Raw genomic sequence first — 27,197 nt, forward strand, 5'->3', positions numbered from 1 at the left:
TTTATTACCAGAATAGTCATTACCATACAAAATAGTAATTTTACCAAAACCTTCTTCTCCGCGTAGAATTGATTTAATTTTTGCAATGATATCAAACACAACATCTGATCAAATTATATTTTAAAGTGTGATAAAATTTACAGAATTTTAATATCAAGCGAAAACGTCACGTCCATTACAATACATAGTACCATAGTGTAGCAGTTATATTTTGAGAGCAATGCGATGCATTCAGTACGCAAAGTAAAAAATGGATACTTAAATATCTCGAAAATTTCTTCGTTTTTGACGAAACCTTTTCCTGCTATTTGCTCCAAGTAAAATTTTCATCATTCTCGATAAATTACACCCATGCCGGAAACAGGATTCAAATTCCGGATCTTCCTGATACGAGGTCAACTTCTTGACCACCATACAGAGCGAACGGCTTAATTCGTCACTTCGTTTTCGATTGTCTAGTCTTTATTCTAGTTTCGTCATTCTAACTAACAATCTTCCACAACGCTCTACAATGAGGTTTTGAGTTGAGGAAACATTTTTGTCATACACTGGAGAGTTCGCGTTTCGTCACAAATTACGCGATTTCGTGAAGATTCGCAAATTTAATTAAGTACTGGTCACGGATTGATGATAAGTCAAAAGTGAGAGTTTTATTTTCCAAGAGAGTGGTTCGTAAAAGAGTCACTAAACACTTGATTTTCACTACACACCATAAGAACTAATCTTTTAAAAAAAATTAAAATAATAAAAGATAAAATAGCCATAAATATGAGAGTTTTTGCATTACAATACCAATTTTTTTTTCAGAACCTATTATGAAATCCAATCTTATCTCTCAAATCATTCATCTCGCTTTCCACTTTAGCCTTTCATCCAGAAAAAAACAAACGCACCTTTCATATATCCCTCAATATAATAGCTGGGCATGAGAGATAAGGCATCATTACAATGGAGCCGCTTTAATTCTCTCCAACCACCTGAATCACATATTCTTGTAACGTAAATACAACCGGCTTTTAGCCGAGAAATTTCTATGCCTACATAGCACCTATTTGCGTGGAAAAAAACACGAAGAAAAAAAATGTTCATTTATAATTTTTAACCTCCCTGAGAAAAACCCTCGTTAAAATTAATAGCTCAAGAGGGGTTTTATAACACATTCAAAAGCAGGTTCATAATAATAATATGAACCATTATGCAGGGAGGGCTTTGGAAAAAAGTAAATAAAAATAGCAAGTCAATTACCCAGCCCACTGGATTATATTGTGAAGGAAGGGGCGAACGTTTGGGAGTTTTTTTTCTCTCACTTCAGTGGTTCTCATCTTCGATTCGTTTTTTTTTTTTTTTTTTTTGTTTTCCTACTTTGCCCCTTGCAACTTGACCCGGGTCTTCTTTTGAATGATTACTTCATTTTTTATAATATAGCTGGTAGGGTGAGGACAGTTATAAAGAGGGGAAGCTATTTGTCAAGAACAATGCTATTTTTCTGTAAATAGACAGGTTCTCCCGTTTCGTTTTGGGTATTTTTAGTATTTCAGCATTCATGCGTAGATCCTTGGGTTTTTAATTCGCACGATTTTTATGTAAAACCTTGCGGTATTGTAAAATGTTAGAGAATTGTAACACATTAGGTACGTAAGCGAAAGCCGTGAAATAAAATCTTATCCCTTATCACGTAGTTATAGTTGCTAATATGAAGAATGTTTAGACTAAGCAAAAAATAAGCTTATACAAAAATGTTGTCTAAACAGCGGAAGTTATAGCTTAGGCTAAACATCTTTGTGAATGAAACTTGACAGCAGGGAAGATGCTCAAAGTTATCAGGATCACTTTTTTTATACAAAGTTTTTGCTGGAATCATTTAAAAGCGAGAGGAAACTTAAAAAATTGAAGAATTAGTGAGTGAATTGATTAGTATGCGGATCTTTGAATCAGTGCATAAAATAAAAATAAATAAAACAGTGAATTAATAGTCATCATATCAAAAAATAAGCTTATTATTATTATAACATAAAAACGTAAATATAAAAATAAGCAAAAAAATTTTAATAATTGGTTTAAGTTTGAAAATTAGCGGTTTTGAAAACTTTAACGAATAATTCTAAAATTGTTTATTAAGTCATATTTCTGAGTAGGAAGATGGAGTTTCATTTCTTTCCACAATACTTTACTTGAATTTTGTTTTTTATAAAGTATGCTTTCTTTTACAACTTCATTATTTTGTAAAATTTAAATTTATGATGTTTTGAATTATTCCTTACAAAATAAAGATTAATTAATGAAAGAGATGATGAATCAGAGGAATCGATAAATCAACAATACAATAAGTTACTAAATCCATAAATAAAGATAATAGCAAGTCATGAATTAATAAATGAAACTATTAATTAAGGACTAAGGAGCCGTGGTAACTCATAGAATAGAATTTACCTTCCAATGAGAACAGGGTTCGAATCCCAGCATTGGCTGGTTGATACAAATTCCGCACCCGGCTTGCACTGCTCACTAACGTAAAATATCCCTAGTAGTAGACGGATCCTGGGTTAGAGTCCCCTTGCCATCAAGGTAACTCGTGAGAGGTTTTCGCAGTTTTCCTTTCAACGTAGCGCCAATGCTGTCTATCAAAAAGTCCTCAACGAAGGAAAATTTCTCCCAATTCTTGATACAGTAGTTCCCTTGTCTTCTTGATTGAGTTAAAAATTGCAAGACTACGGAGTTGAACATCAGTAGGCGTAAACCCAAAATTAGGTCGGCTGTTCAACGACGGTAATAAATTAAAATAAAATTTAAAATTAATAAATATAAGATAGGGAGCAGTGCGATTAGTTATTGATATGTTGAGTTGCTGTTTCAGTGATTCACTCTTTCACAGAATTTTGGTTAGTCCACAAACTGATTCGTTAATTCACGTTTTCTTTGACGAAATTGATTAATTAATTTATTGATTAACTGATTCAAATATTCGTTTGTTTCTTCTAATTCATACACTCACAGATTTATTTATTTCATTTCAAATTAACTATTACACCTATTTGCGTAACTTATATTTTTTTATAAATGCAGTACAAGGGTGTTCACAATGAAAATTTCACTAAATAGTTTAAATAAAATTTTATTTTGGGCCTTTTTTAACTCCTCTGAAGACGCTTCCAGAAACTTAAAATTTAGGGTTACATATACTTTTTGGTTACATATGAAAAAATAAATCAAACAAGCAGGGTTGGGATAGTCTGGTTGGTAGGGCACTGGGCCCATGTTCAAGAGCTCGTGGGTTCGATCCCCACCGTGTAGTAAATGGTGACCGATGCACGTTAAATCTCTCGAGTCACAAGGACCTCCATGTTCCCTTAGCAAATCAATAACTCTGTAGGTACTGATCCAGGAGTCTTCGTGTCTTCTGGATTGGTTTAAAATTACAAGGCTACGAAGTTGAACATTAGTTGTCGTAATTCCAAGATTGGGTTGACTGTTCAACGACGGATTAAATAAAATAAAAATTTTAAAAAAATCAAGCAAGCAAAAGAGGAGCAGAAAACAAGGAATGCAAGTGACGACATTAAGTATTTGAACTAATTGATAAAAAAAACACGCTTTCTTATTAACAGTTTATAAATGTTTAAGAATATATTTTTGAAGAATAAATTTTTATTTATAGAAACAAACTAAATACTTTCTACATACATGCATAGACTTTATTCAGAAGTCATGAGAGAAAACTAACTGGAAAAGATTTCCCTACTTTTTTTTTAATTTAAAAATTGAGAATACGTACTCGAACAATGGTAATTGTTTCTATTAAAAAAACTAACTTAAAAATTTACCTAATTCTTCTTTATTTAAGAATTGAGAATACGAACTCGAACAGTGGTAACTGTTTCTGTTAAAGAAAACAAACTGTGAAAAGGTTCAGCTGACTCTTTCCATTAGAAATTGAGAATATAAACAGTAATAATGATAATTGGTTATATTATAGAAAAATAACTGGCAAAAATTTCCCCCAACTTCTTTTAAAGATTAAGAATACGAACTCGAAAAATGGTAATTGTTTCTATTAAAGAAAATTAACAAGCCAAAGGTTTTCGTTAATTTCTTTCTTTCAAAAATTAAAACAAAAACGAACTCTAATGGCATATGTTTCTATAAATTTATTTCTTTACACTGCAGTTTACATAAATATTTGCATTTTTTAAAATTCAATGAATTTTCAAATGACTAACTCAAATCATTTTCTTAAACAATCGATATTAAGAAAAGGGAAATTGAAGTAAAAGGAGCTATTAAAATAATTATTTATAATTAATTTACCAGTCATTTGCTTGGAATTTTTACATCAAAAAAATTTAAATAAAGAACAAAATAAAGTTAAAAATGGGAATTAATAATATTAATGAGCCTATTTGTTTTTCCTTGCCAAATATTCTACCTAATAGACAATGGAAGAATGAATAAAAAAATATTTAAAATAATATTTTTATGACCCTATTAGTGCTGGCTTATATTATTGTCACATTACAGGAAGGAAAAATAAATTTCATCTAGTGGAAACACGCTAATAACAAAAATAGCTTTTGGAAATATTTTCTTAATATAAAAAAGCCGGTTCTTTGCTGTTTTGTTTAAAATTTTTATAAAAAACCATCAATATTAAGAATTAAATATTTATCTATTTAAATACATCGCATTATCATAACTTAATTGAATATTACGTTTTCATTTAGAAAAATATTACCTTGAATGGAATAATAACTGAAACATTATTTTATTTAACATGATCTTGTGTAAATTTCTTCTAAAAAGTTATCATTATGTAAAGCAATATGTACCTAAATGACAGTAGTTTGAAAGTTAAATAGTTTTTAAATATTTTATCAGTATAAAAGAACTATTTGTTTACTTTAATAGTCTACTTAATAGTCCACTTTAATAGTCTACTTTAATAGTCTACTTAATTGTTTATTTAATTTTGATGGTCTAAAAGCAAAATTTCTTAAACGCAAGGAATTAAATCGACTAGCATTTTACCAAAAACATTTTATTTTTTATTTTAAGAAAAAAGTAGAGAACTGCAAAATGCAGTTTAAAATCTAAAGAGTGTTTTAATGCATTTTCATCAACGTGGAAAAAATAATGCAACCTGACGTTTTACTGCAAACGTTTTGTTATAAACGTACAACTAAAGTTCAAATTAAATTATGAGACTTATAATAGTGATTCAAAATATTTTATCAAAGCAAATAAAATTGTCAACATAAATTATCAATTAATCCTTTTATATTAAATCTTCATAAAAATTTGTAATAGCTTTAAATATTTAGCTCAAAAGCACAAAAATGTTTTTTTTTTTTAATATTTCATCAGAGCAAAAAATAACACTAACTGATATTTTTCTTTAAGCGTTTTATATTAAATCCTCAAAGAAAGCTGTAACAAGTTAAATTATACAGTTTAAATAAAAATAGTTTTTCAAAGCATTCAATCACTGTAAGAAAGGAAATCTAATTGCCCTTTTACTTTAAACGAAAAGAAAATTTCTGCTTGTACTATTTAAAAACAAATATAGTGTGCAAATAGTATCTCCACAACAAGCAACAGTGCCAAAATAGCTTTCATTTTAAATTTTTAATAAGGTGACATCCGAATACTCATAATGATCTACAAAATATTTTGAATTCACTAATTCCATCAGAAAAAAACTATAATTCAGTATGGTAACTAATTAAAATAAAACCTTGTGAAAATAAAGAAGGAGTAAAAAATGTAACTGAAAAATTCCGGATCGAATCTAATAGATTTTGCCATAAAATCTATTTTTACAGCTAATTATTACATTTTAATTTTACAGTAATATTTATTTACTTAGAGTAATTCAGTAATTTTACAGTATATATTACTACTGTAAAAAGTAGCGGCACTGTGAGTGCCAGTACTTATTACCGTAACTTGATCCAGCTTTTTTGGAGTAACAATCATTTGTATAATTTTTAAATACTGTAACACAGTGCCATCGAAATACATATAATGTTCTATAAAACATTTATAATCAAATAATTTCGTCAGTTAAAAAACCATTTACTAAATGGTACCATTCAGTGTACCGACTAATTCTAAAAGAATCATCCGAAATAAAATAAAAAGGGCAGAAAAAACTACGTCATTGACAGAAAAGCAAAAATTGACTTGAAATTCCAAACATTTAATCATCCCTTAACGCATACAGTAAAATACAGTGTGAAAATATATTTTCTAGGTAAAACAATAATACTAACTAACATTTTATTTCAAATATTTTAGAACAATGCCTTGCATAGAAATACATAGAATGATCTATAGAACATTTATATTCAAATAATTTCCGCTGCAAAAAAAGCTATTATCTAAACAATATCATTCAGTCTGGTAGCTAATTCAAATAGAACCTTTCGAAATTAATTAAGAAAAAAAAAAGAAACTACGTTGACTGAAAAACAAAAATTGCAGTATAATTTCAACCATTTATTCATCAACTAGTAAACACAGTAAAATACAGTGTGCGAATATATTCTCTGCATCAAACAATAATATTTTATTTTAAATATTTTAAAATTGTGCTAAATAATTTCGTCAGCAAAAAAGCTTATTCAGTCGAGCAGCTGATTCAAGCAGAACCTTGCGAAATAAAGCAAGGAAGAAAAAGCTACATCATTGACTAAATAAGCAAAAACTGACATAAAATTCCAACCATTTAATCATCTATTAGCACAAACAGTAAAATATAGTGTGCAAATATATTCCTTACTTAAAACAATAATACTATTTAACATTTTAGCACAATGCCTTACAAAAACATAGAATGATCTATAGAACATTTTAAATCAAATAATTTTGCCAGCAAAGAAACTATTATTTAAACGGTATCATTCAGTATGGCAGATAAAGTCAAAAGAACCATTCGAAACAAACTAAGAAAATTAACTACATCGTTGACTGAAAAACAAAAATTGTCGAAAAATTCTAACCATTTATTGAAGGGAGAGTAAAATACAGTGTGCAAATATATTCCCAACATAAAACAGTCTTACTAACTAACATTTTCTTTCAAATATTTTGACACACTGCCATCCAAATATATATAATGATCTGAGAAAAAAAATTTTAATTAAATAATTTCGTCAACAAAAAAAGAAGAAAAAAGAACTATTAACTAAATGGTACCATTCAGCCTGGCAGGTAATACAAATAGAACCTTACGAAATAAGGTAAGAACGAAAAAAAAGTACATCATTGACTGAAAAGCAAAAATTGCCTTAAAATTCCAACCATTTAATCATCCCCTTGCTTTCACACATCAATTAGCGAGGCATCAATTAGGAAGGGAAAGAAGAAGAGTCCTTGGAGTTATTCACCCTGCCAGAACCACTTTCCAAGATGAAAGCAGCCCTGGGCAGGCAATTTAAAGGAACATTTTCCTCAAAGAAAATATTTTATTTATAGAAGAGGAGTTCCTGTCTTCAATACACATATCATAAATACCAATTTATGTCTTCTAATTACTGCGAAATAAATGTTGCATCGGCAAATTGTCAGTCTTCGCGGTCATTGCTTATTTGGTGCCGTGTAAACTGAAGAATACTCAGTGAGTTTTTCCGGTTTTTAAGGTGTTATTGAAATGTTTAGAGTTCAGGTTCCGTGACTGGTTATTCCCATTTCGTCAATGCTTTTATTATCTTAATTAGTAATAAAAGAATATTTTAACCATTTTTTTTTACGACGACCATTTTTTTTCCTGAAGATGGAAAAAAATTAATGTTAATTGTTAACGAATTTTGAATCATAATTTTATAAGCCATCTAATCTTAAACAAAATATTCAATTCATTTTATAGCTGTGTTCTCTCATATTCCCTGATTGATTTAAATTTATTTAAATACATATTTAATTCGTGATTTAATTAATTGAAAATAATATTTCATGCCATTTTATAGATTTTATCTTGCGTTTTGAAAGCACATAGCTTTCTTATTAACAAATTAGTGTGATATTTATTACAAAATTAACTTAGTAAAAACTAAAGACTCATTCGTAAATTGAACAATACATTGGTTTATTTCCATTGTTTAAAAACCATACTGTACAGATAATGCTTTTAATATCTTCCTTTAGATCGTGTCTATTGATGTGAAGTTTAATTTTGGCATAAATATCAATAATCTTGATAATCTTGGTCATCGCGGTAAATGTTAATCTTCAAGTGTAAGACATTTTGGAGTATATTTAAGGTAAATAAGCTGAATTTTGGGTTCGATTGATCGAAAATCCGAAAATGACCTCGTTCTCTAAACTCACACAAACAATGAGACTGCAGAATGGGAAATGAAATAATAACAATAACTCATCTTGCTTAAACCGAAGTTTTGAATTATATAAAAATCATACGCATTGTTTGTTGATTTATCTAAGTAACGATTAATGTTGAAATTGTGTGAGAATAAGTTCGAAGAAAACAAGCGGAGTCTCAATTCGAATAGCAAAAAGGAAGAATACATACTTTGTGCGTGCTTACGATGCTAACTCCTGAACAGAGAAAAAAAATGCAGGCAAAATTACCGTTCTGTATAGTAATGACATTTCTAGTAAAAATAACCATAATTGTGGTAATAAAACAGAAAATGCGGTATTTATAAATAATTTATTTTGTAATTTTTTTCATTCATATGGTAACGGTTAACGGTTCTCAAAATAACAGACCGTATTTCCAATAGTTTTTGCAAAAAAATACAAAAATGGAAAGCAAATTTAACCAAATAAATTATTTTACACCATCTCTAAGAAATCATGATAAAACTACCAAATTTTGCCACATTTACTAAGTTTTATCAGTTATTATATATATTTTATGATTAATTTAATCAAAATCATTACCAAAGCGCTTTGGTAGAAGCAAAAGTTTGGTTAAAATAATTGTTCGCATTACTAATCATGTAGTATGAAGTACAAAACTAGAAAGTAAATTTAACCGAATGAATTATTCTATGTCATCTCTAAGAAATCAAGATAAAATTACCAAATTTTGCCACATTTACCAAATTTTATCAGATATTATGACACTATGTTTCATGATTAATTCAACTGAAATCATTACCAAAGCGCTCTGGTAGAAACAACAGAGCTGTTTGATACTCCCATAGAACCAGAAACACGATAAATTTAATCACTGTCTGGTAGTTTTGACAATATTTTTTTTCTTATTGTGACAGTCTAGCCCTACCAGCAAAATAACTTGGACTCTCATTGGGCCAATATTCATGAATATTGAACCAATATTTGTTCAAAGGGTCATTCTTTTTCCGATATTGACCCTATATGGAATTTTTCGATTCGCCCGATATTTAACAGCCACTTTACAACCAATATCGATTCTATTTAGAATCGTTAGACTCACCCGATATTTAATATCAATTATTTAACCAATATAGGCTCAATATTGGCCAATGTAGGTCTTACATAGGCCATTCTAGGATCAATAATAAAAAATTCAGACATTCCAATATTGATCACTCGGTAACGCTCTTATAGGACCCATATTGAGCCAATTTTGAGCCCAACTGGAGCCAAGATAAATTGTTGCTGGGGGCTAATATTCATGAATCTTGGCTCAATAATTGTTCAAGGGGTTATTATTTTTCCGATATTGGCCCTATATAGAATTTTTCGATTCACCCTACAACAGCCACTTTACAACCAATATCGGCTCTATTTAGAATCATCAGATTCACCCGATATTTAATATCCATTATTTAGCCAATAGAGGTTCGCTATTGACCAATGTAGGTCCTATATAGGCCATTCTAGGACCAATAATAAAAAATTTAGGCATCCCAATTTTGGTCACTCGGTGCACGTTTTTATAGGATCCAAATTGAGTCAATTTTGAAACCGACTGGGACAAAGATAAACTGTTGCCAGGGTAGGCTTTAGGAGTTGTTATAGTATCTTATCTCTCTGTATTTTAAGATGCATTACAGATTCATTTTCTCTGTAAAAATGATTGAGCAAGAAAATTCCTTACACTGTGCAAAAAACGATGTAAACGACAGTAAAAGAAGCAAGAAAATGGAAAAAGACAAAGTATCTTATAAATGCTGTTGTCCTGAAGACTTAAGATATGCAATACCATTAGAATGTAGATTACAAATTCCATTAATGTTGTTTCATACTTTTTATCAGACGACACTATATATATGAAGGCTATCTATGTTTTCATGAGAAATATAAAGTTACCTTTTAAATTTTTTTGTCTTTTACCTCTACTAAAACTAATAAATTTATATAATTTTATATCCAAAGACTTCTTGATGCCATATTTTATTATAAAACAAAAGGTCAAAAACAACATTTCAGTAAATAATCGGGAAATTTGCCACTGAAACTTTTCTCGGAAAAAATAATAATTTTTCTCGCTTTAAACTATTATTTATATAGTAAACTATACATGAGACACATATGTTATTGAATAGTCGGAGTCTAGAAATATTACAAACTTTTAAAGATTTTTCATGTTTCTTTTTTTTTAAATAATCTTTCATTTATGAGATTATTTTCATAAAATAAAGTTGCAACGATTGTGCTCATTTTAAAGTAGACTTATATTTTAAAGTAAAATACAACACTATAATTTTATTATAAGTTTAAATTCAGCAATAGCTTTTTTTTCGTTTATTACCAGAATTTACTTAGACGAGAAAAGAAGAAAAACATTACACGAAAACAGTTCTTATTTTTAAAATTATTGTTTGTTTTAAAAATTCTTTCCTAGTTTACGTTTCTATTTCTTTCAGACGTACGTAACTTTCTACATTACTTTCCCGTTTAAAATCATTTAATTTAATATAAACATCCACTTATTATTATATCCACTTATAAACATTCTGACGGCTAATTTTTTGTAACTTCATGTAACTGATTTTTAGAAATACATAAAAAAGAAAAGCGTATGTAACTCTATATATTATAGATAATGACTAGAATTTTTGATATTTAGTGGAATGCAAAATTTACGAATTTAAAAATTCAATGTAAAATCAAGTGTAAATTGATAAGACTTAGTGATAGTTCCAGGACATATTTTTAATTAAACTTATAAAAACATTATAATTATTGGTTTATTTTTTAATCATTAATACTGTTCCTGCATTCGAAATTTTTTATTAAATAAATTATTCCACAATAGTTTTAAAAAATATATTTAGTTTTCAATATTCCAAAATGCTTTAAGTCTTATTTTTTTTATATTCGAATGAAAAATAGCTGAGCATCTTTTGATTAACAATGCAAATAATTCATTTATAATGTCATATTTAAAAACAAATTATACATAAAAACGTTTAACTTTCCATCAGTAAATTCCTATTTTATAAGAGTAAAATCTCACTTTTTGTCCTTTAATGTTGAATTTGTTAATTTATCTTTGTTGGTAAATTAATAAAGTTTCGAAGAATTAAGTTTATTAATTTTCTATCGTTTTTAATGTACAGTTTTGTTCAGTTTATTAGCCATTGTAAGCATATTTATTAAGTTAAATGTCCATAAAAAAGATTTAAGAAAAAAAGTATGTTTATCTTTTAATTTTAAATCATTATAAGAGTATTGGGGAAGGGTAATTTCTGTAGATGCTATTACAAACTGCTTAAAATCTTTGAAATGATATTTTGAATCTTACTTTCAATTTCCCATAGACTTGGCAATTTAAACGAAAATAAATTTTGAATATATCAATTTATTCATTGATTTTCTATCTTTCCGAGAATTAACACGAAATTGTTATCCATGTTATTCTAAAGTATCCATTTCACGTCTATGAAGTTTACAAAAGAAAATTAACTTAAATAACTCGCACAAAACAAATAAACTAAAGTTAAAAACCAATCGATAAATAAATTTAAATAAAAAAATCAATTAATAAAATTTTTAAACAATCTCTCAATCAATAAAATTTTTAAAAAAATCTATTAATTAATAATTTTTAAATCATTTTAATAATTTAAAAAAAATTAAAATGAAATATTAAAAATTGTATATCAATTTGACATATATGGTGTAATCTAAATGAAATACGGAACCTATTGTTCAATTCTGCAAATTATCAAAAGAGCCATAACTTTTTTTCAAAATTATTTTAAGCAGTTTTAAGTACTTAAAATTATATGAAACTAAAAATTAATATGACATGCAACCAATATAATTTCCATAATCCATTAACAAAAAAAAAGAAACATGGCATTTAGTATATGCATTTAAAATGAAATAAGTATGAATGAAATTTATTAATCATTTTTTTTTTAAATTTTGCAAGTTTTACTAAGTTTTTTAGACTTATTTTAAGAAATTTATCAATGCTGTAACAAGTAAATTTTAATTTCAACAGCCATCTATCTTCAACAAAACTTTAAAATCTGCTTAACAATTAAATCGTTTCATTTATTGCGTCCATATCACAATGCCAGCGTTTAAAAAAACAAGACAAAAGAATAAAAATAAAATTTATTATTATTGGCTAATTTTAATTAACGCTAAGGAACCAATCTTCACTAACTTTTTTTCAGGTAGCTTAATACGAAACAATAAAATTAAATTCAAATTTTACATTCACGCAGCAGTTTAAAAAAAATACCTGCTCATCAAATAAATCGTTCCATTCAAGAGTCAACCACTAACACTGACGTGTCCATCAAAATTTTCATGTCACTCTGTAAAAATTTACAGCAAAAACGAAAAAATATAAAAAAATGAATTTTAAAGAAGAAAAAAACAATAGTTAAAAATACTTTTAATTTTGTTTGAAAAACTAGGATTTACCATCATTTCTTATACTTAAGTTGAAATAGCAAAACAAAAATCTTAATTTCTTTATCATACGTTAAAAAACATGATATCAAAACTTGCTCACCAAAATAAATGATTCCATTCAAGAGTCAACCACTGACACAAAAAAGCATCGTGTCCATCAAAATTTTTCATGTCATACTGTAAAATTTTACAGCAAAAAAAAAAATAAGCAATAGTTAAAAATAATTTTATTTTGTTTGAAAAATTATGATTTACTATCATTTTTAATTTTTAAATTGAAATAGCAAAATAAAATCTTAATTCCGTCATCATACGCTAAAAAAACAGTATATCAAAACTTGCTCACCAAAATAAATCATTCCATTCAAGAGTCAACCACTGACACAAAAAAGCATCGTGTCCATCAAAATTTTTCATGTCACACAAATTTACAGCAAAGCGAAAAAAAATTTAACAAATGAATTTAAAAAAAGTAATAGCTAAAAATAATTTTATTTTGTTTGAAAAATTATTATTTACTATCATTTTTAATACTTAAATTGAAATAGCAAAATAAAATCTTAATTCCGTCATCATACGCTAAAAAAGCATTCTATCAAAACTTGCTCACCAAAATAAATCATTCCATTCAAGAGTCAACCACTGACACAACAAAGTATCGTGTCCATCAAAATTTTTCATGTCACACTGTAAAAATTTACAGCAAAAAAAAAAAAAAAAAAAAAAAACAATAGTTAAAAATAATTTTATTTTGTTTGAAAAATTAGGACTTAGTATCATTTCTTATACTTAAATTGAAATAGCAAAATGAAATCTTAATTTCATTATCATACGCTGAAAAAACATTCTATCAAAACTTGCTTACCAAATAAATCGTTTCATTCGATTCCCACGGTCCATCACCGACAGAACAAAACATCGCGTCCATCAAAGGTATCCATGTCACCCTGTCAAAGTTTACAACCAAAACACAACACGCACTACCATTCGCACAAACCAACTTTTCCTTACTTCCTCTAGCTTCAAACTGAAGCCAGAATGCGAAACTACTCAAAGAAAAAAAATATATACATAAAAAAATACTCCGGACTAGGCCCACAGAAAACGTAAACACGCTTTCCGACTTGCTTATACGAATGGCTACAAAAAGGGGCATGTGCCTCCCCACCCCAGAGGACCCGCTAGCTTATTATTTTCCTTTCTTTTATTATTTTTTTTCGGGTCTACCCTTCCCTCTACTCTCCTTGTTAAAAGGACTCTTTCATCTCATCTTTCTTATCCATTTCTAGCACCCTGGGCATGGGGTGGTTTGATTTGGCTGTTTATCGCCTTTAACCTCTAGCAAATGATATGTTAGTAGTTTAACCTTTGTACCTGGGTTGAGTGTTGAAAAATAAGCCGTTGAATTATTACTGAATATTCTGGAATGGTCCCTCTTATTTTATATTTGCGGTTTGTGAAATGAATTGCAATACGAGATAAAAAAATAAAAAAAAGCTGTTTGCGTAGGCATATTTTGTGCGAATATGCTTATTTTATAAATGTTTGACTGCCATTAACGTTAGGGGAAAAAAACTTATAATATATTTAGTTAAATGAGAGTTGAAATGGAATTTTGACCACGATTATATCGTTTATATCCTTATATTAGAGGAAATCAGATAGAAAAATAAAAGTTTTGGTAGAGTTGTTGGGGTTGAACTTTATAAAATCTTAGGTAATGGTAATCATATGGTATAAGATCTTAGGTAATCACTATATTGCATATGGCACTTGAAATTGTGGACACGGAGTATGCTTATCCAAATAAAGGAATTATAGAAGGGATTTTACTGGGCATTCTAGAATATTGTTTGTTACTTTACATTTCATACTTTCTTATAAGGGTAAAAAATAGATCTCATTGTCGGAGGAAAAGATTATTAGTTTTTAAGCAATAATTTTCATATCTTAAAGTATAGTGGGTGAGGCTTTCAAGTATTATTGCTTCAGGGTAAAATTATTTATTTAATTCTTCCAGGTAATATAGTTCATTTAATTCTCGAAATCAAAATATATATTTCTGCTGAAATAATTAAGAAAAAACAGTAACTATACCTGTATTATTAGTAACATACAATAATACTATATCTTTATATCAATAATAACTTAAAGCCAACTAAATTGCTTTAATTATTTTATGTGTTGATTAAGTACAAATAAAAGTGGTGTATTTTTAAGAAATGTTATTACTTCAGCTTACTTCATATAATATAATTTTGAAACCCATGGTGTACAAATTCGTTATTACGAAACTAAAGTGATACCTCTTTGAGCGAAACTAGATAATTAAAAAAAATTAAAGAAAACGGTGCAAAGACTTTTTTATTTTATTTTAAAAATTCATGTTAAGTGTTTTCCCAATATTTTTTTAGTTCTAAGTTTAATTAATTTTTTCAGTTCACGAAAAGGGTTGGTTTATTTGAATGCTGCAGAAATTGTGACGCTCATCGTCACGCTATAACTAGAATTACAACAAAATAAATCTGAATTCTAGAACATTACCGAAAAAAACGAAAAATATGTTTTGGACTCTTGTAAATAAAAGTGCGATGAATTTAAAGAAACAGCTTTGATTAAACTTCTAAAAGTCATGGATGCTCACAAGATAAATTGATAAATAACAGGACTCATCCGTATCACCAAAGTTACCCTTTCTAATATTTAGCAATGTCCTATCTGATAAACCGTTATTTCTTCAAAGTAACTCTTAAGTTACGCTGTGTCTTACTAGACAAACCCATCTGTCCTTTAAGTTACCCTTTCCTTAATTTAAGAATGTCTTATCAGACAAAGCCTTTTGTTTCAGAGTTACCCTTACTCAAGTTTAGCAATATGCTAAATTTGAGTAAGAGTAATGTAAACCTATCTTTCCGTTAAGTTACCCTTTCCTTAATTTAAGAACGTCTTATCAGAAAAAGCCTTTTGTTTCAGAGTTACCCTTACTCAAGTTTAGCAATATGCTAAACTTGAGCAAGAGTAATGTAAAAGTAAGTAATGTCTTATCAGACAAACAAAAGTAGAATATGAAGGAGTGTAAGAGAAAGGATTAGGCAATGAGAAGTAGAGTTTTGACAAAAACTAACTGGTAAGCATCTCCTATCCAAAGAGTTAGATTATTATTTCGCAAGTATGTAGTAATTAATATGTTAAACCAATATAAATCCTTTATTATTATTACTGATATCAGTATCTTTTTCCTTAATTTCAGATGACAGACCATAGCCACTTCACAAAATCTTATATGTTATTAATAGGCTTGGAATAATTAGGTTCCTTACTGTTTTTTTTTTCTTTTTTTATTTTTATTTAAACGACTTAAAACTTCTCATGCACCACAAAGTATAGCATGAGACTTACAGTTGTAAGTAGAAAACAAAAAGAGGAAAAAATTACAAATTTACATTAAAAACAAAATTCCGCAAGGCCGCAAGACTTTAAATACTTTTGACCAGTTCTGATAAGACAGGTGGCCAACAAATAGAAAGACGTCTCAAATCAGTCTTTAAATTCGTTACTGTTTGGTTCATTTTAATTCAATACTACAAATGAATTTTTTTTTTAAACATGAAAAGAAAAACTGAAAATATCAGTATCATTCTGAAAGGAAATTAATACAGTTACTCGAATGAGAAAAAAACTGAGCGACATGTCTGACATCTCGGACACATATATCGACATTTTCTTGGTACACTTTATCTAATAAGCTCTTTTTCTATAATAATATTAATAAATAAGAAGAAGAAGAAAAAAAAGAAATCCACCAAATAATTGACTTGAGATTGATCGAAATTTTATACTTTCTTCACTATTTCCGGTTGTCTCTTCTCCCATTACTTTATTTATCCCTTGGGCTAAACTGAGATATAGGTTATGAAAAAAGAATACATTGTTCTTTAATTGATGACAGATGAAAGCTTCAGTTCCAATATATTTACACCTATGTTTTAAAGAAAAAAGTGAGGTCTTAAGAAAATGAAAAGACTAGATGCACTTAGTAAAGATCATGATTTCAATCGGGAATACTGTTTGAGTAATTTTTTTTTTAAAGTGATCCATTTGGTTTGAAGAATTCAAACTGTAAATAAATATTTAAAAGAGTATTTTAGTATTTAGAGCAGATTAGACCATCAATACGAAAATTGTTTCCTTAATAACCGTTTAAAAGAGTTTTTAACTTTAAAAAGAATTGTTATGTGTGTGTTGCATTCATTATAAAAAATATCACTATTAAAAAATTGATTCTTGAAAATCTACCTTCGCTAATTTTTACGAAAGTATACACAATGTGAATCAGCAACTGCATATACAAACGTATACATCAGTGTTGAAAATTTATAATATCTCAAAGAAGGGATTTGACCGATAAATTTAAAAATATTTAAGATTTTCACTTTGATGCCTTGTCTACATTAACTTCCACCTCCCTCATGAATACATTTCTAGAATTCGTTGAAAATGGTGAATAAATCGCAGTTGGAGTTTGACTGCTAGAAAAGCTCAGTTGGAGTTGGATATTTCAACTAGCAGCCCTAAACAAATCTATTTTGCCTACATCTTTATAATTACACTAAGCAAACTCTGAGTTATAATGATCAGTTGTACACATATATGGCAACGTTACTTTTAAAAAGTAACGAGTAAAAGTACAAGTATTTTTAAAAAAGTAACGAGTAAAAAGTAAAAAGTTCTTATTTTCAAAAGTAACGAGTAAAAAGTACAAGTAAAAGTACAAGTACTAAACAGAAAAAGTAACGATTTAAAAGTACATTTCTAGGAAATCGAAAATTCAAAGAACCTAAAATTTTATTGAATAATATTCTTATATTCTTTAATGTTTTTGCAAAATTGTTGTTATTTATTTAATTATTTTTAATTTTGAAAGTTATGGATAGTAATTTATTTTTAAATTCGGAGGAATATTATAATATAATTTTATAATATAATCGTATAATATAATTTTAAAATCAAATATAATTTTAATATCAAACTTTTTATGGATTTGCAAGAAAAAGAAATTTTATTTTTTGATTTTAATTTTTAGTTTATTATTTTTATTTATTTAAATTACCATTCATTTAAAATTGTTTTACTCTTTAGAAACGCGTTTTAAAAGCACAAACATAAACAAAGCAAACACGGGGTTTCAGATAGCTTTGTGGTCTTTGAGCTAGTAAAAAATATTGAATGTGCAGTATAAGTTGAAACAGAAGATATTTAAACACGAAGTTAGCTGTGAATGCATATATATTGCACATTAATTTTGTAAATTAAAAAAAACATAAGCATTCTTTTTTAATTTAATTTTTTTTTAAAAAGATTACCCAGTTTCAGTAAAAAGTAACGACTTTAATAGATATCTCCGTTACAAATACTTGTACTTTTTCCCAAAAAAGTAACGAAAGTACAAGTAAAAGTACTAAATTTAAAAAGTAATGAAGTACAAGTAAAAGTACGTACTTTTTACTTGTACCGGCTGTACAAGTAACGAAAGTAAAAGTACTGCTATATATGGTTGTACATATTATTATTATTCAAACATTACGACAATAAAAGGAGTTCTTAATTTCATAAAAGCGACATAGAATTGGACTGAATTTCTTTTTACTGGATCAGGATAAGCACAATTCGTCATGTTGAGAACTCGTAACAATTTTATTCTTGCCACTCTCTATTTTACTGCTTATAAGAATGTAACCACTTTTAGAATATAAAAAAAGAATATTTTTAAATAGTACCAACTCCCTTCATCAATCTTCAAAACAGAATATATATCAAGTACCAGCTGCGGCCTTATAACATTATACGTTGCGCAAAAGAATGGAAAAACTAAATGCTTAACTTTTATTCAAAACATGCGGGAAACGGTAGAGCTCTACCGACGTTTAACATCTGCTCTCTTCTAAAACATAAACATTTCTGTTTGAATTTCCTCAACTAAAGGTTGAACTGTATTATTATTTTTATTTTGGAAACAAGGTTTGTCCTAAATACGGGTAACCAAAAAAAAATTCTAAAAACTGCATTTCCTTATTAATTTTTCAATCTTTATTTTTTAAATACGGTTTTATCATGTAACTTGAGGAACTGGTAATAGTTGAAAGAACAAAAAATTTAAGTAATTGGTACTATAACACTAAACGAGAGAAGCACGCTTAAGGGGACACTTCAGGCTCAAAATGATTTTTTTTTAATATCAACCAATTTTAATGAAAATTTCATAGATTGTGAATAAAGCATTTAGAAAGATATTCCCAAAATTTGAAGCAAAAATATTAATTTGTTGAAAAGTTATAATTTTTTTAATAATTTATCTGCAAGTTAAATTACTAAATGTTCCAATATTTCAAAATGTTTCTTGCTCATGAGTTTTTATCGTAGCTGTATGAAACTCATTTACATTACAGTTTGAATAAGTATAAATAAAATTGGATATGTTTGAACAACTTAGCTTTTAATTTTAAACAAATGAAAATTCAAAATATCATAGTCTTTATATAATTTTTAAAAATTGAAATTTAAATAACAATTTAAAGTAATTTAAAAAATATTCAGTGAATATTCAGCTTTTATTTATATCACATTGGTTACGGAATATTAGACCAATCATATATATGAAGAAAAAAATAAAGATTTATTCAAAACTCATGCGCAAGGAACTTTTCGAAGTTTGAATATTATCGTAAAAAACAACATTGAGAAAAACAGTTTAACAATAAAAACAGACAGTTTACATAACCTTGCTTACAAATCTTGAAATGCTTATAACTTTGCAAAAAATTACTGAAATTGAAATTTTTTTTTTTAATTGTAGCTAGATATAACTATTATTTTTTGAAACAAAAATTTAAAAAAGTATCATTTGGTCGATTTTTGGGTTTTTCATCGTGAAGTGTCCCCTTAAACTGCTTAAAATGTTTAAACCGTAGCAATACGTAAAAAGGTTATCGTTAGATAAGTAGCATTCCTTTCTTTTTTCTACTCAAACAAATGATTTAGTTTTAATTTGACTGTTTTAGAAGAAAAAACTTTATGGGTACTCCATTGTCAAGCCTGCTAAAGCTTGGAGGTAGTGGACTCCCACAGTAGGAGTGGATCTTTATCTTTTTGTTGTCTTTCTCTAATTTGGGCTTTATATAATGTTTCTACTTTCTATACTGTCTTACTATAAAATATTTATCAGGGCTTCAGAGTTGACAAATATCTTTAACAATTTCAGAAAAGTTAATAAAATTTTTAAAACTGATCAATATGGCAAAAAAAATTCTCACCAACTGGAAAATCATTTAAATAAACAAATAATTCTCAATTTCGGAAAGTTTTCAAGAGCCAAAATATGGCAGCGTTATACAGAGACTTTGAAAAACATCCTTAAAACCGTTAAAATCTATAAATTCTCCTTTTTTTGCAGTCTTTATTAATCAAATGATACAGCATTGGAGAAACGTTTGAAGTCTCAAAAAATTACATCACATACGCTTTTCCTATTCAAAAAATAGATGTCTGCTGCAAAATCAGTGCAGTAATAAAAAAAACACTCAATTTGCAAAAAGGCGTTATTTCATGAAACGATAGAGTTTTTGAAAAGCACCTTTAAAATCGATGAAAAATTCTAATTTTTTGCCGTTTTTATGAATCAAATAATTTAGCTTTGGAACAACTTTTGAAGTCTCAAAAAATTATACCACAAGCGCTTTCCCTGTTCACAAACTGTGGATTTTCTTTAGACAGACATTTTGTTTATAGTAGAAGCTGTATGAAGATGTTACAAAACAGTTACAAAATCGCAAAAAAAAAAAAAAAAAATCATTACTATTGTTGTTGTTTTCATATGCCTGTTAATCAGAGGGGTGCGATTGTTCTTGTTTTCCAGTGGCGCCTTCTATGGGCAAGAATATTCATAACTTTTACAAATCACAAATAACATTCTTTTTGAGACAAAAAAATATTTCATGTGACAACAGAGATTTTGAAAAACATCTTTAAAATCCATGAATTAAATTTTTTCGTTTCAGTTTTCATTAATCAAATAAAGCAGCGTTAGAGTAACGTTTGAAGTCTGAAACATTTACACCACAAACGCTTTTCCTACTCAAAAAACAATGGCTTTTCATTACATTGACATTTCGCTAATGGATGGCGCTAAGCAAAAGATGGACAAAATCAAATCTAACAGTCATAGATAACTGTTTCAAAATCCGAACAGTCATCGAAGCAGCCAACTATTACAGCCTTTGATTAACAGACGTAAGCTATTAGTTAAAAATATTATGAGTTATTATCTTAACAGTTTGATTTGGCGAGATTTAACTCATTTAAAAACTCAACTAGTTCATCAGTCACAAGGCATGGTGAAGACACGATTTATGAAGTCCTTGTTAAATATTTTTGGAGGAGAACTCCTCATCTTTCTTCCCCACAAAATCAATAGATGATGAGAGGGGAGGGTCTGAAATTTCAAAAGCAAATGAGGAATCCAGAATATCTCCTCATTCAGATCATCGAGCTGAAGATCTCAATGAGGACAATGGACAAAGATGCTGAAGTGATGATCCGTCAACAGTGGAGAGGTTTTGAAGTGCCTCTATTTGACTGATGCAACTATTTCCCCCCATCAAGCCCCCTCAAGCGACTTATACCCCCTCTTATAAATGGGGTTTTCATCTCATCAGTGGAGATCTCGTATGAATGAATTGGCGGTATAAGTAACTTTAATGCGATATTATATTTGCTGATATGAATATTTTAAGTTCTTATGTTTGTCATTTGTAATGTAATAAAGATCGTTTAATTGGTGACTAGTTAAAGGGATTTGAAGAATTTTTGCTTAGGACGATTTTGTTCCTTTTCATTAAAGTTTTCTTTTTTGAGTTAGAACTCCAATAAGAATACAATGAAAATATATTACTTTTTATATTACTAATGAGGGCAATCGAGATAATTAGTGGAAGTTTTTTTTATGAAAATGTAACTCTTGTTTTATTTTTGTTGATGAATTATGTACTAAAAAATAATCAATATATATATATTTCTGCAATTTTTTATACATAAATATATATTTTTAATAAGTAATCAAAACATATAATCTAATATAATGTTTATAGATTTAGAATGGTTTGTTTTTTCATAAAATTATATTCATAAAATGCATAGAAACATAAACGTATATTTCTTACTATTTTGTGCATGCAGTCAAACTTGTTAATAGCGAGTACTGATTTAATGTGGACTTCCATTTAACGAAAAATTTGGAAATATTAGGCTAGTGATATATTAAATCTGTTGGAGCATAATTCACTTTTAATGAGTAAACCCCAGTTTTAATGACCAATATTTTTATGACTCGTAAAATTTTTGTAAATTCCACCTCTCCAGCTCATCTAATACTTCATGGAAAAAATCCTTATTGATGTTTTTCAGTTGAAAGAATTTTTTTCTTCTTTTATATTGAGGATGGCCGAAAAACACTAACGTTCCAAAGGGACAGTTAGACAATTCAAAGTACATAAATTAACTTCTTTTGTATGGTGCACAAATAAAAAATTATTTTAGCATTATACTTATAGTTTAGTAAGTTAGTTATAGTGCTCGTTATAAGCAACTTCGACTGTACTTAAAACAGATATTAAAATAACTCACCAAACAACATACATCATACAAAACGAGCGTATGATCGATATACATGGGATTTTCCAGCATCTCTTTTACAACATCTGAAAGCAGGGTGCTCTATAACACCCATAATTTCTCTTAACACCCATTCACCCATAATAATTGATCTACTTTATAATTTAATTTTTAATCTATTATTACACGAAGGATTGGCTTTTATTTGCTTAACAACTTATGCTACTGAATTCACAAAGCCCTAAAAATTCAAGGTTTGATTTATAATTAATCTGGAATATAAATGTATAAATTTCAGAAAAAAATTCTTACATGGAATTTCAGTATTCATTTAAATATTGCTCAATTTAAAATAAAAGTAGAAAAATGGGTAAAATATAATTATGCCATGGTTACGAAAAACTTTATTATATGCTTCTGAATGCATATTCTATTTTTCAATAAAATTATTTCCTGTTGTTTTTTCTATAATTTAGCCTGTTAAAATTTTCATATTTTGAGTTTTTGATATTTTTATTAATTATGAATCCGAACAATAGAAGTCTTTTATATTCCATTTATTTTAGAGATATTTAATATATTAATCGTGCGTAGAAACGATCAAAATTATAAGCATGTTATAAACAATTTTTATGCTATGAGAAATTAAAATTAGAAGCAATTTTATAATTTTAATACACTATAGATCATCAAAAATGCTCTTAAATAGAAAATATGCGTTTATTGACTACTTTATCTTAAAAATAATGAATCTGTAATTATTTTTTTTTCTATTTATCATGCACCGTTATTCCCAAAATCCACCTTAAGTATTTTAATACCATGCTATAAAAACTTATAGGCAAAGGGAAGGCACTACAAACACGGCACTAAATGCACCATATTGGTAAATGAGTAAATCAAATTTTCAAAATGAATTAATCACCTTTAATTTATGCAGAATTTTCAACAGAAGGACAGGAGAAAAAACGCTCATATTTATTGCATTGTGCATTTATTTAATTCTATATCACAAATTAATTCTACGTCCTTTCTTTAGAGAAAAGCATTTGGATGTAACACTACTTAATTATTTATTCTTCTTAAGAAGAAGAATTTCATTCCGCAGCTCTTATTAATTATTTATCCTTCTTAAGAAGAAAAATTTCATTCCGCAGCACTTATAGTTAGATACAATGAAAAAAAAAAATAGTCAGGATTTCAATATGAGGAAAGAATCATCTTCCGGAGAGGATTGAAACTGTCAAGTATCCCCTATGAATCACTGACATTCATTCCCTCCCCTACTTCAGATGAGGGGGAGGATGGTCAGATAGTCTACCATCTGTTACAATGATTATCATTCTAAAACTTGTTGATTATTGATTTGAATTATATGGATAGCTTAGAGAAAAGAAGTATAATTTAAGTATATATATGATCAGAAATTTTTAAAAAAATGAATACATTATTAAAAAACCACTCATATTTGTACGTAGGTCAATAATTACTAAGGGGGGTAGCTGAATACTTAAGAATCACTTAATGTGCTTAATTATTTTTTTAGAGTAGACAAAAATTAAAAGTTTGATAGAATATTTTATTAAGGGGTGTCAATGGATTTTCCTAACAAAATTTTCAAAAGAATATATGTTTGGACCTATTTTTATTCCGAGTAATTTGACAGATAAGATAATACTTCAAAGAATTCCGAAGTAACAGCAAAATTATAGAAAGCCAGCTCAGAAAAATGAAAAATAACTCACCTACTTTCTAAACTGGCATCATTTGCAAATTTAAGGATTTCGTTTAAAAATATTTATTCAAACTTTTGTCTCTAAATCTGCTTATCTCAATTAAAATTGTCATCTTACACTGTAAAATATTCTAGCTAATATTACAGTACAAAGTACCAGCATTTTGGGTGCATCATCCTTAATGTTCATTTTACTGAAAAATCCATTTTCACAGTAAAAGGAATTTGTTCTTTTATTTTATCATTATTTTTTTAGCATTATTTTTTCACCTTTATTAAAGGACTTTTAATAATAATAGAACCAGATTAATCAGGTTAATTGTAATGTAAAATTTTATTTACTATAAATAATGATAATTCTGAGATAAAAAAAGCAATCATTAAGGTTAAATTATTTCTTGAAATAATAAAACAATGCGTTTTAAAATATACATTTTGGTATTTTAATTAAATTTATTTTTCATGTATAAAAAGTACTTTGATTTAAAAAAAAACATTTTTTCATTTAATTGCTAACAAAATTTCTCACAATTGAAAATAAAAACTATGTCTGCTAACGTTATCGAGAATTGTAAGCAATTTACTATATTAACTTTTTTTTTCCTTCAAAATGCATCAAAACCATAAATTGTACATCGTTTGTATAAATAGCAACAAACAGAATTCATTTTTTTTTCAAGGCTAATTTTCACATGCATGACCTTTTTCAAAGCAGAGCTATTTTAAAACCCTTCTTCATTTGAAGCATAACAAATATATCAGAAGACTCTTTGTCAGGAAGAAAAAGAACGCTTATGCGAGATTCTTCAATTCATATTCAACGCATCTTCATGGGTGGTGCCTCAGCAGTAACTCACCAAGAGTTGAAGATCTTGCAGAAATCTACCAGTTGAACGTTTTCTCCGAAAAACTGGCTCACATCACACTTTATAAGAGAGTCACAAATGGCTCATTTTTTTCATGAAAAATGGCGTAGAAATAAAAAGTGAAGAACACAGCAGGATGCTGAGATGACTTAGTGACCATAAATGGCAAACGACGTTTGAGAATTGAAAAATGAGGATAACGCTTTGTCGGATGGGCTCCAGACATAAATATTCTCAGAATTTCTTTTTCTTTTCTGAAATTATTTACCTTATTTTACAAGTAATCTATGCTTTTTAGAAATTAAAGTAATTTTTTTTAATCAAAAGCTTAGAAAAGATAAAACTACAATACAGAATTGGCTATTATTTTTCATACACTATTATAAATTAAATGTGTTCTGATATATTAGGAAGTTAATTCACAATGAATGAATGATGGGTCACAGAGCCCATAAATTTCTTTCATAGTGGACTAATTTTGAAGAGCAATTTTTTCTTTACAAAAACTTTAAAAAAATTAATTGTATAAAGGCGTAAAGGGCGTGAACTATAATTATTTTTTTCATTTTTAATAAAATAAATTTTGATTCGTGATTTTTTTTCACTTTTTTTTATTGATAAGTAACTGATAAAAATAATTATTTATCCATTGTAGTTGAAAATTTTAATTCTCCTGAAATCGGCGTTTTATAAACGTGAGCTTGACTCGATATCAAAAGTAACAGAAAAAAGGATAAATAAAATAGCTCTACACTAAAAAAAAACGTAATATTTTGGAGGTTCAATTTAAAACTTAATTTTATTTTCCTGCGCTAAAACTATAGGATTTAAAACCTGGAAATTACCGAGATTTGCTGAAAAGCGCACTGGGAGTTACAATAGAATAACGAAAATTAACAGTCGTTAATTCGTTCGAGAATTTTTAACTGAAACCCATGAGAAGAAAATATCATAATAGCCGCTAAACAATCCACAGCGATGCAACTGCAGATTTGAAATATTGAAAAGACCCTTTTTCATTAAGAGCCTTTTTTTTTAAAATTGTAATTTTTATGTGCTGCTTTTCTATTTTTTACTTTTTTTTCTTCTTTACTGGCACACTCTGGCAATTATTTCTGTAAAATTAACAATAAAGAATAATTTTATGCTATGTAGTAATGTAAGGTAATATAATATTATCACATAGTAATAAAATGCTATGCTTATATTATATAATTTACTGTGTAGTGAAATTTGGTAATTTTGTCATGATATTTTAAAGCATGGCATACAAACCATTCATTCTATTAAATTTGTTTTTCCTTTTTGTACCTTTTAAAAAATATGCTATTATACGAACTATATAATTTTGAAAACTAGAATTTCCAGTAAACCATTAGGATTTGAAAAGAAATTACCAAATAAATTTTTTGAATACCATATATTTTGGTTTTATTAACAAGAATTGTGTTAGTTTTTTTTTTTACTTAAACTGTCAATACCATACAGTACGGTAATTTGACCAAATTTTTTTTCTCCGTGTAATCTTTCAAACTATAGAAAAGCTGCCACAGCTTAAAAGCTTTCGTAACTAATTTTACTAATTGCTCTCTTTTTCACTAACTTAATCTCTGGTATGCAATTTTTTTTTCAATTTAAGTAACTCCACATGACGTTCGAAACAAAAAAAGTGCAATTTTTATTCCATCATTTTGAAATTTTAACAGAATATTAATAGCATTAATAGAAGTAGGTGTACAAAGTTCTAGAAAAAAATAATAAATAGTTTTAAAGTTATAGCTGAAAGTATAGTTTTTAATTGCTGGCAATTAAAAAATTCCTTGCAGACGAATTTTAATTTTTTTTATCAAATTTTACCCAAATACGTTGTTTGTAGTCATTTAAATAAATTTAAGTAGTTATAGTAATCGTATGAAAATATAACGTTACTAGGCATTGAATTTTCATTTTGTCACCAAAAGTTTCTTCAAAAAACACGCTTCAATTATGATTGTTCAATTGTTAAAAAATTTAATTAAGATATTCAGTTAATCAAATGCATGCATAATTGAACAAGATACATCGAAGAGTATCTGAAAGTTTTTTAATAACAACGAAATAAGAACTGG

General features: G+C 27.8%; 1 protein-coding gene across 1 annotated transcript in view; it reads right to left on the bottom strand.

Moving 5' to 3' along the window:
- Positions 1-14,066, bottom strand: part of LOC107443669 (uncharacterized) — a 243,519-nt gene extending 229,453 nt beyond the window's left edge. The window contains exon 1 of the mRNA XM_071182455.2: positions 13,688-14,066. The gene's annotated coding sequence lies outside the window, so the exon portion shown is untranslated. The remainder of the gene's footprint in view (positions 1-13,687) is intronic.
- Positions 14,067-27,197: the final 13,131 nt, after the last annotated feature.

This window comes from Parasteatoda tepidariorum, chromosome 4 (genome assembly GCF_982258835.1).
Source record: "Parasteatoda tepidariorum strain Cologne lab strain chromosome 4, Ptep-v5.0, whole genome shotgun sequence".
NCBI classification, from domain to species: Eukaryota; Metazoa; Arthropoda; class Arachnida; order Araneae; family Theridiidae; genus Parasteatoda; species Parasteatoda tepidariorum.